Source organism: Mus pahari, chromosome 5, assembly GCF_900095145.1.
Source record: "Mus pahari chromosome 5, PAHARI_EIJ_v1.1, whole genome shotgun sequence".
Taxonomy (NCBI): Eukaryota; Metazoa; Chordata; class Mammalia; order Rodentia; family Muridae; genus Mus; species Mus pahari.
In genome coordinates this window covers 43,978,083-43,988,587 of record NC_034594.1, presented here as the reverse complement: position 1 = coordinate 43,988,587, position 10,505 = coordinate 43,978,083, and the positions used below count along the sequence as shown (strand labels likewise).

The window sequence follows — 10,505 nt, the reverse complement described above, 5'->3', positions numbered from 1 at the left end:
TGTCCTGGGCTATTGATTCCCACAAAATAGTGGTTCTATTTTCCGATTCTTCCCTTGGGGTGTCCAGACCCTGCTATACACCAGGCAGGGAAGGANAGAGNAGAGCCNGGTTTCAGTACCTCGGTCCNCTTCTTCCTTGGGGGATCCACGCTGGACTGGATGGGTCAGCAGGATACTGGCACCGCAGTGAATGCTGAGGGAAAAGATCTTCTCCAAAGATTTCAGTGTTACAGCTCTTTTAGACGGCATTCAATGAAACAGTTTGTGCTCTTTATGTGGGGTGAACAAGAACTTTATAAACCTTGCAAAATGAAACCTTGCAAAGTGTGAAGGGGTTCTTGGGGTGAAGTGCAATTGGCTACAGCTTAAGGGTCTAGAGGCATTCCAGGAGGTTGAACCTGTAATTTCTCCCAAGGATTACCTGACATTCCTCAAGTAGACCTTGGAGGTCAGGCTCCCCAGATAAGGTGGAGAAGAGGAAGCCCTTCTGGGAAGACCAGTCCTCCATTTTGCATTGAGCTCAGGGAGCTGTCAGGACATGGAACACAATGATCTTTAGATAGCAGGAGCTTCCAACACAAACTGTATGTGATAAGATAACTTCCTGCAAGAAAGGAACTCCGGGTTTGAGTTCTTATGTGTATATGAGTCCAAGTCTGATGAAAATAAATTAATAACCCCAGTAAGGTAAACTTTCATTTGGGCTTTAGGGTAAGGGCCTGGGGGGAGGGGATAGGTCATATGAAAGAAAAGATTTCTCATTTAGAGATAGGACTGGACAGTGGGTTAGAATTTAAAATGACAAAAAGAAATCACCTTTAAAAAGTTTAGAACTCAAGTGGAATTATGGAATCATATTTTTTGACATTAAAATTGAAATTCCTCACTAGATTTTCCTAGGGACCATCAGTGGGCTTGGTGTTCATACATAAAAAAGCAGAATAAACGCACTTTCTGATTCTGGATCACTGGTTCAAATCATAATTCAGAAGTCGTGAGTCTGAGTCTAGTGCGTTTTCTAGACCACAGAATTCTCCTTTGAAGCATTACTTCTTACTGCAGTCCCATTGGTTCTAAGGATGGCATGTTTCCTTTAAAGGCTTGATCCAGTGCCAGTGAGATGCTCCTCTGGGAAGGGCGTTGGCAGAACTAGCCTGGCATCCTGAGGATCAGTCTCTAGAAACCAAGTGAAGATAGGAGAACCAACTCCATAGGGTGGCCCTCTGACCCATATATATATATATATATATATATATATATATATATATATATATATATATATGCATGATGTGGAACACACGCGCGCACACACACACACACACACACACACTGATAATAAATTTAAAAGTGTTGATCATCAGTAGAACCTCCAAATATCCTTGGATTGAGCATCTGAGCTGCTGGCTGGGGTCTATGCTTAAGGCACCCACTCTGGCTTCCTCTGGCTACTTCTTTCCCAGGCCAACAGTTAACCTGGAACACTCCCACCCCGTTCTCACTAGGTATCTAGGGCTTCTGAATTCCCTGCCTTGGAGCTTTGTGGACATGTTCTAAGTGCCTTTTCTTTCAGGGCTTATCTTCCCGGGGGCTGACTAGATGTCAGTGTGTCCCCATTGTGGTTTGAATGTGTCTCCAATAGGGTCTGAATGTGTCTCCCCAGTAGCTCATGAGGTTGGAAACTTAATTCACAAATTTATATGTTGATAATATTGGTAGGAGAGCCTCTTGGGAGGTAATGAGGGTTAGGTGGGGTCATATTAACGGTTTTATAAGAAAGAGTGGCCCAAACTAGGAAGATTGCTCTCTCCCCATGAGTAAAAACCCTTCATATTACAATGTAGGAAGAAGGCTGGATCTGGATGTCAAGACCTCCAGAATCTGGAGCAAAGCAAACAGCTAAAAGAAACTTCTCATCTTATCAGTTATCTGGCCTCTGGTATTTTGTTACATCAACAGAAAATGGAATAGGAAAGTCCTCTAAGACCCGAGGAGTGGATGCAGCTGGGGATGCAGTGGATAGGTTAGCACCTGGTAGCTAAGGTGTTAACAGGGCCTAGGCAGGGAAACTGAGCTCACCCACCTGTTTTTGAATATTTTGACTGCTATGGAAAACCATCCTGATGAGGTAAACTTCTCACTATCTTTCAAAAAGGTTTTTGGCAAATTAGTTCTGAGCACATTATAGTGCTTTGTTTTGTTTTGTTTTGTTTTGTTTTTTAAGTTTTCTTCTCATCACAGCAAGCCCAAGCAAAACTTCATTCTTGGCGAAGAGAGTAGTCCTCATTTCAGGTTAAAAGTCACCTACTTTTACTCTTTTATTTTCTTGCAAGAACAGGCCATTTCTTGGGGGACAAATATTGCCAGAAAGAATAAATTGACTCATTTCTGCAACAGACTAGGGAGATAATATCTTTACTGTTGAAATCATCATCATCATCATCATCACCATCATCATCATCCCTGTTGACTCCGTGGGAATCTGAGACAAAGAGAAACCATTTGTGTAAGGCCCAAAATTAATGCTGGAGGCACTGTGTTAACCCCACTGCAATACTGCTTCAATTCCATCTCCTCTACTTTTCTACCTCAACTCTACTTAGCTTTCAGGGCAGGTCCAAAGCTTTGCTTTGAGACAGAGTCTCTCTGTAGCAAATTTTGGCCTAGAACTCACTATGTAGCTGAAGTTGGAGCTGGCATCTGCTCCACCTCCCAGATTCTGAGATCATAACATATCCTCCCATGCGTGACAGCCTTGCCCCATTAGAGGTTCTGTGTGATTCTCAAACCTTCTGTAGTTTCCTTTGTCATTGTCACTTTCTGTGATGAATTACCTGTTTGGACGGCTAGTGATCTCATCTGTTTGTACTTTAGCTCTACAGTGTACTGGGAGGGACTGTTGGCAAGCACAGTAAACTGTTTAGATGCTCCAGCAGAGAGGACTCCTTGCTGTTTCTGAGGGAATGCAACGAAGTCAACAGACTTCACTCAACAGTCACCCTCTTCAGGGCATCAACTGCAGACGTTGCCTTGTCCAAGGCTATGCCCCTCCTATTGTAAAGGGCCACTTCCAGTGATTGAGGGATGTGGGAGAATAATGTCCTGGCCATCTTGGACAGTGCCATGCTAGAGCTAGCCTCTATTGACTCTCAAGGTCTGACTGTGAACATCAACTTGATGTTCTGTGATGTGTATCTAGAAATGGAAATTTGGCTGTGTGTATCTAGAGTTCAGATTGTGATATTTCACTAATCAAAAACTTTTTTTTTCATATGGCTGGCCATTTTGCCAGCGTACAACTGTTCTCTGATGATTTCAGAATCTTTGCCTGTCTTGGAGGTCTTTGTGGGGTTAGCTGAGGCTGTGGTTGGACCTCATGGCTATACCGTTTCCTCTGCTATGTTAAACTTCTTTCCCTTTCTTTCATGTACACTGATTCCCTGTGCTCTAAGCTTTCTTTTCCTTGTTCTCTGAGACATTCGACTTGCAAGAAAAACTCTTGAGGGTCCTAAAGTTTCTGTACACTGTCCATTTTATGTAGATACTTTATTGGATTTCTGGACTTTTCCCAGTAGGAAATTGATAACAAACATATCATTCAAATGGTTCTATTCCACATCAGGATTGGGGGCACTTACTCTTTGTAGGATTTTTAAATACTTCTTCATTCATAGTAACACTTAGTGACCCATGGTGACTCTAGGTCCTCTATCTAGACAAGGGATGTCTCTAGAATATGTTGATTGATTGGTCATGTTCACATTGCTTGGTTAGAGACTTTTCTATAAATTCTATCACTTATTTTTGAGCATTCTGGTTAAAGAGCTTTGGTGGGCAGAGGTGATGTAGCATCATTGAATATTTTGCTTTGTGGAAAGTTTTTCCATTATAATTTCTTACTGTTTGTAGGCATGGTGGTCAAAAGACTTTGAAACATTATGACCTAGCTATCAACTAATTAGAGAGGGTCCTGGCTATAATTCAAAGGCAGGGACTTAGAGATACCAATCCAGCAAACAGGGTCAGGAATTAATACTCTATGTGTTAGATCTGAGGAAGTTCTTTAGGGAGTTGGGACAAATAGAAAGTTTGCTGAGAAAAGCTAGTTATCATCCTTTAGGGGACCATTTCAACATTTAATGGTGGCTACAGCCTTGGGTGGGGGTGCCTACTGTTGAATAGCCCATGCTCTTATACTTTAGAACATTTCTGTATTTGTGATCTTAATATTTGTCTTAGTTAGGACTACTATGACTGTGATGAAACATCATGACCAAAAGCAAGTTGGAGAGAAAGGGGTTTATTCAGTTTATACTTCCACAGCACAGTTCATTATTAAAGGAAGACAGGGCAGGAATCCAAAAGGGCAGGAACCTGGAAGCAGGAGCTGGTGCAGAGGCCTGGGAGGAGTGCTTCTAGCTTGCTCCTCATGGCTTACTCATATAGAACCTAGTGCCAATAGACTAGGGTGGTATCATCCACTATGATCTCTTCCATAGAATTCACTAATTAAGGAAATGCCCTACAGCTATGCAGGTAGCTCAGTCTTATGGAGGCATTTTCTCATTTGAGGCTCCTTCCTCTCCAGTGGCCAGCTTATGTCAGCTGACATAAAAGTAGCCAGCACAATACATCTCAAATGGCTTTAATTTGCCTAAGGAAACTATATACATACATACATACATACATACATACATACATACATACATACGCATCTTGAAAGCAAATAGCCTCCATAGGCTCATAGGAAGTGACACTATTAGAATGTGTCACTTGATGGGGTAGGTGTGGCCTTGTTGGAGGAAGTGGGTCACTGAGGGTTAACTTGGAGGTCTCAGAAGCTCAAGTCTGGCCGATGGTCTCAGTCTTCCTCCTACTGCCTGCGGATGAAGATGTAAAACTAGCTGCTCCTTCTCCAGCACCATGGCTGCCTGCACACTTCCATGCTTCCTACCATCATGATAGTGGACTAAACCTCTGAACTGAAAGCCAGTCCCAATGAAATGTTTTCTTTTAAAAGAGTTGTCAGGGTCATAGTGTCTCTTCAGAGAAATAGAAACTCTAAGATATACATACATACAAACATACATACATACATACATACATACATGTGTGTATGTGTGCATGTTTGAGACAGGGTTTCTCTGTGTAGCCCTGTCCATCCTGGAACTCACTCTGTGGACCTGGCTGGCCTCGAACTCAGAGATCTATCTGCCTCTGCCTCCAGAGTGCTGGGATTAAAGGTGTGCACCATTATCACCTGGCTATGTTATCTTGACTTTAATGAGTATTCAATTTATCTTTACTTGGGTTTATTTTATGGAATAGGTTAAATATATTTATTTAATTTGCATTTGCAAGTTATAAATAACCTTCATTTCCCCCCGCCCCAACATGTCATGGTAGCACATGGTCAAAGGACAACTTTTGAAGTCAGTTTTGTCCTTCAATCTTGCTGGGGTCTTGCTTGCTTCTGCCATGCTATGTCCTTTAGGCTAGCAGGCCTGAAGACTTCTGGAAGATTCTCACGCTCTGCTTCCCTCCTCACTGTAGAAACACTGGGATTACAGATCAAATCCCACTAAATCCAACTTTTTAAAGTGGGTTCCCAGGATAAAACTCAGATTATCGGACTTTTGTGGCAAGAGCTTTTATCCACGAAACCATCTTACTGGCCTTAAAATATTTTTTTTTGATGAGCGTTTTGTTTTGTATTTTGAAAGACAACATTATTTTATTCTACCCTGGTTTGAACAATACTTTATTAAATAAAGGCTAGAAGTAAAAACAAAATCTAATGAAATCATGTAATAATGATACCTCATTACACATCATCTGGTATTTTGTTTTATTTTAGTTTGCTTGCGGAGGGCGTTCTGAAGATCGAAATCGGGGCCTTGCACGTGCTAGGCAATCACTCCACTTCCAAGCAGCACCCCTAATTCTACTACTTTTCCCTTAACTTAGCCCTCCTTACCTTTACTGTTTCAGCTTAGCTGTTGTCCGGGGGTAAAAAGCAACACTTTTGTGGTGGAATCCAAGGCCTTGTGCATATCAAGTCTTTGAGCCCTTATCAACCTTTTATTGAGATGGTTTACTAGGTACCTTGGTAAATGGTATGTAACATTTAAACATAAATATGACGGAGCCTCTGCCCTTTGGGAGACACAGAAGGGATATAGTGATGCTGTTTGTCAATTATACCCCCAGTAAAGTTGGAATAAATACATAGGAAATGGCTAGTAACCAACAGTGATTTTTAAAAAAAGAGTATCTGGATTATGTGAAGAAAGAAGTAAATGCTGGAGATATGCCAGGAAAGGCAGTCTGTCACTTCTAGTTATAAATGAGCAAGCACAGATTTAATCCGCGACCTAGTCAGAGGAGAAGTTAGTTCAGACAGAAGGAGATCTGGGGGGCTCAGGTAAGGCTTTTTTTCTTGGCTTCCCACTCTCTTCAACCCCAAGTGTCCATGGAGCTACTCCTACTCAATCCAACCTTCCTTCTTCCTTTCTCAGACAGACATTCTCTATGTGATAGGAAATCCCGCCACCGAAGACCCCTAACCTGCTTCCTTCCAGCCCTGTGAGCCAATAGGCACGGTTTGTTACAAAGTTTCAAATAGTAAATTTTTAGGGAATGGCTCTGTTTGGGTCACATACTATTGTGTTTTGAATGGGAAATGGCCCCCTCCCCGTAGGCTCTTGTATTTGAACCTACGGGGAGGAGGCCATTCACATCCACAGTTGAAGGAGGGATGTGAGGTGGGGCCCAGCTTGAGGAAGTGGGTCAGTGGAGGGGAGTCTTAAGGTTTCTTAGCCCAGCCCCATTTACTATCCTCTCTCTCACTTACTGCATATACAATATGGCTGTCTCTCTCATTCTTCCCTGCCGTTTTAGGCTGTATTTCCGTGAACTACAGGACAAAACAAACCCTTTTCCCTCTAAAATTACTTTTTGCCCACAGCAAAGTAACTTACACAAATGTCCATCCTTGGATCAGCCACCATGAGCGAGAGGAAGGTACCATAGAGAGTAGGATGTGCTTAGCATTCCCTACGTACTTACATTATGATTTGGACGTAGGCACATGTGTCCTAAGGGAGTATGAGTGCCGACTAAAGGGAAAACGAAGGATCTATCTCCAAGTAAAAGGCAGTGGGTAGAGAGCTATGCAGTCGGAACTCTCCCTGCTAGCATAAGGAAGGAGACTACAAGTCTTTAAGCAAGAAAGTAGCTGTGGGCAATGGTTTATATTAGATGAATTTTGGCATTTCTATTCTCTATTAAAATGTTTTTGATTGCTCAAAGAGAAGCCTTTCTGGATGATAGCGTACAATGTAGATAAAGATAGTGACCCTAATGCAAATTGTATGATAATTTATAGGTTCATAAATGATAATGAATGTCCAATTGTGATGCATGCAGGATGCTGGGAGGCAAGGAGGTGGTTCACACACAGTGGCAAGAGGTCTGTGAGGACTCTTCTGAGAATCTAAAAATGTCTCTAAAAACACAGTCTATTAACATAGTGTTGATGGCAGCAGCTGGCTGCCTTTTGAGTGCTGATGTGAATTTAACTATTTTGAATTTAAAAGAATAAAATATTCCCAGATGTCGACTAGCCCAGAAGTCAGCAACTTCTCAAATGGAATTATTGGATTCCCGTGTTAGTGATCAGAAGTAAATTCAGTCATTTCACAAACATAGATTTTAGTGACAATAAATGTTTGAATTTGTTTTCTTTTCTTTTTTTTTTTTTAATTTGCTTTCTTAAATCTAAGTTGTTACACTCTGAATTTGCTTTCAGTAATGAAGTTCAAGTACAGAAGATGCTGGAATCATCTTTTTTTAACTAGGGCAAAAATTGTAACTACTTACATTGTGTTTCTTGTTTCAGTGTCTTTTAGTCTCCTGACTACAGACTATAGTTGGAATTTTATGTAGTAAATATTTGGGAGCTATATGTTATAAATTTGTGTCTTAGTTAGACAAACATATCTCTACTTCTGTCCTAGTCAGGATTTTCATTGCTATGAAGTGACACCATGACCAAGGCAACTCTTATAAAGACAAACATTTAATTGGGGGCTGGCTTAACAGTTTCAAAAGTTCAGTCCATTATCATCATGGCAGGAACCATGGCAGTTTACAGGCAGTGCTGGAAGACCTAAGAGTTCAACATCTAGATGCTAAGACAACCAGAAGGATACAGTCTACTGCAGGCAGCTGGGAGGAGGCTCTGATTCCACACTGGGCGGAGCTTAGTATACCTACACCATAATATAGGGCAGTCTCAAAGCCAGCTTAAGTAGTAGTCACTTCCTCCAACAACCTACTCCAATAAGGTCACACCAATAAGGATAGTACCACTCCTTATGGCCAAGCATTGAAACATGAGTCTATGGGAGCCAAACCTATTCCACCAACCACAATTTGATTCTGTATTCTTTAAAGATTTGACTTTCAAAAAAATATTATATATATTCTGTTGAGTCCTAATTCTCTCCATTTTTAAACAGATTATGGATAGGGGTCATTGACTTACACACATATTTTGTTTGTTTGTGCTTTGTATGCTTTTGTTGTTGTTTTGTTTTGAGACAAGGTTTCTCTTAGTGTAGCCCTGACTACCCTGGAACTCACTCTGTAGACAAGGGGTCGGGGTGGAGGGGCTCAGACTCACAGAGATCCACCTGCCTCTGCCTCCTGAGTGCTGGGATTAAAGGCTTGTGACACCACCGCTTGGCTTGCTTTTGCTTTTGAGACAAAGCCTGTAGCTCTGGTTGGCCTGGAACTCTGTGTAGACCAGGTTGGCCTCAAACTCACACAGGTTCACCTGCCTATGCCTCCTCAGTGCCAGTGCTGGGATTAAAGGTGTGTGCCACCACGCCCCTCTCCTCTCTTACTAAGCTTAATTGAAAAAACGACTAAAAAGTATGCTGTGATGGCAAATTAAGGCTGGAAACTGAAAGGAAGATTCGTCCAACTGGAACAGCACGTCCTTGCAAAGTGGCTGGTTACCAGCAGACCTCAGGAGAGGTGACTTCTTGCCCTTCCCCATGCCCTAGCTGCAAGACTAGGAATCCACAGCCAGGCTAGAGACATTTTCCCTCAACCACATCCTTTAAAACCGTAAACCTAACTAAAGATGAAAAGCAGTTCGTGCACCTAATCAAAGATGAAAATTAGTTCATTCCTACGTTTGGAAAGCATTATTTCTGAGAAATTCTCTTATTCTTGGCAACTGCTGATAGCTGGCCCTGCCCTGGTAGGTTCCAAGTGACAGTTTTAACTGCAAACATCCTCTTCGACCTTGGGAAGAGCAGGGAAGGGACCCAGCCTGGGATAAAGGCTGGAAAGCAAACAATAAGATAAGGAGGTCAGGCCCCGCCCGACCGCCTGCTCCTCCCGCAGGAGGGACCGGTCCTCGCCGGCTGGAACTCTGTGTCATCGGATCCTGTTGCCGGGCTGCTGCGGGGAAGCTTTTGGGCGTGGGACCGCGAGAAGCCGCTTGTAAACAGAGCCGGGCCGGGATGGTCGGCAGCCGGAGCGCAGCCGCTGGCGGTGAGGAGGGCGGGCTGCCGGGGTCGGGGTCCTGCCGGGGGTCGGCTGCAGGCCGCAGGGGCGACGGGACCGGAGCGGCGGTGAGCATCTCCTCACGGCGGCCTTGGGCGGGCGGGGAGGAGGACGGGATGACGCATCCCTGGAGCTCCCCGGGGTCGCCGGGGTTCTCCCCACGCACCGCTTTCTGTTGTATTTCGCGCTGGGGATAGCACTTCATTTGTGGGTGGCTAAGTGAGGAGGAAGACGTGACCGGCTGTTTATTTTTGTGAATCAAGTCAACGCGAATTAGAAAGTAGTTGAATGAGGTGATCCTGTGCTCTGCGTTGTTTTTAGTAACCCCTCCCCAGCGATCATAGAAACCAAACCCCAGTAGAGCTTTTAACCCCAGAGAAACGCGACGATTGTTCTTTCTATTGACTGAGCCCATTTTGAATGTATAGTAAATGACAGCACAAGACTAATGATAGATTGGTCTTGTACGAAAAGCTTATTAAGCTAGAAAACAAAAACAAAACAAACGAAAAAGGAGTCCTCAGGCCCATCCCTTAAGCTGGGGGAAAATGCTATATTTGAAAGACAAATAGAGGCTGGGCTTATATGTATAGTTTGCAAAGCAAGGCGCCTTTAACAGGTTAAATAGATTGTGATATATTATTGTAATATATGAGATATGTTATTTAGTACCCCCTTCCTTTTTTCTTTGATGCATGGAACTAGAAAGAAACTTCTGGGTTTTTCCTGTAAAATATTTTCAATAAATCATAATAAATTGTGACTTGTATTTATACAGCATTATAGAATACACACGTTATAAGTGGTTGCTTAAAACACCAAGTAGTGCCGGGCGGTGGTGGCGCACGCCTTTAATTCCAGCACTTGGGAGGCAGAGGCAGGTGGATTTCTGAGTTCAAGGCCAGTCTGGTCTACAGAGTGAGCTCCAG

The 10,505-nt window shown here is 43.0% G+C and overlaps 1 protein-coding gene across 3 annotated transcripts in view; it reads left to right on the top strand.

Moving 5' to 3' along the window:
- Nucleotides 1-9,477: 9,477 nt before the first annotated feature.
- The window catches only part of Plekhm3 (pleckstrin homology domain containing M3), a 158,426-nt gene continuing 157,398 nt past the window's right edge, over nt 9,478-10,505 (top strand). For 2 of the 3 annotated variants that reach the window (XM_021198327.2, XM_029538766.1), the window contains exon 1: nt 9,478-9,564. The gene's annotated coding sequence lies outside the window, so the exon portion shown is untranslated. The other variant, XM_029538765.1, reaches the window with a different exon arrangement.